Raw genomic sequence first — 718 nt, 5'->3', positions numbered from 1 at the left:
TCACCTCAGCCTCCCAAAGGCGCGGGATTACAGGCTGAGCCACCGAGCCCGGCTGACCATGGCTATTCTAACAGGGGTGAGGTGGTATCTTACAATGGCTTTGGTTTGCATTTTCCTGATGACTAGGTGAAATAAGCCAGGCACAGAAAGAAAAATATTGCATGATCTCTCTTAGATGTGAAATCTTTTTTAAAAGGTCAAACATATTGAGATAGAGAAAAAAAACAGTGGCTGACAGGATCAGGGTGGGGTGGGCAAGAATGGGAAGATACAGGGCAAAGGATGTAAAGTAACAAATATGTAGAATGCACAAGTCAAAAGAATGAACGTACACCACGAGGACTATATAATAAATGTATTTGAGGATTTTGTCTAAATGAGTAGATGGTGGTTTTCTTGCCATGGTGGGGGAGGGGGTGGGTGACTATGTGAGACGTTGGCTATGTCAAGTTGTTCCATTATGGTAACCATTTAATTTATTTATTCATTTGCTTGTTTGTGTGGAGTTGGAGTCTCGCTCCGTCGCCCAGGCCGGGGGGCAGTGGCATGCTCACTGCCACCGCAGCCTTGTCCTGCTGGGCTCAGGAGATCCTGCCACCTCGGCCTTCCAAGTGGCTGGAACTACGGGCACGCGCCACCACACCTGGCTAATTTTTTGATTTATTGTAGAGATGAGGTCTCGCCAAGTTGCCCCGGCGGGTCTCGAACCCGTGGGCTC

The sequence above is a fragment of the Carlito syrichta genome, unplaced genomic scaffold (genome assembly GCF_000164805.1).
Source record: "Carlito syrichta isolate Samal-C Ts95f unplaced genomic scaffold, Tarsius_syrichta-2.0.1 Scaffold308000, whole genome shotgun sequence".
Taxonomy (NCBI): domain Eukaryota; kingdom Metazoa; phylum Chordata; class Mammalia; order Primates; family Tarsiidae; genus Carlito; species Carlito syrichta.
This window is presented reverse-complemented; position numbering follows the sequence as displayed.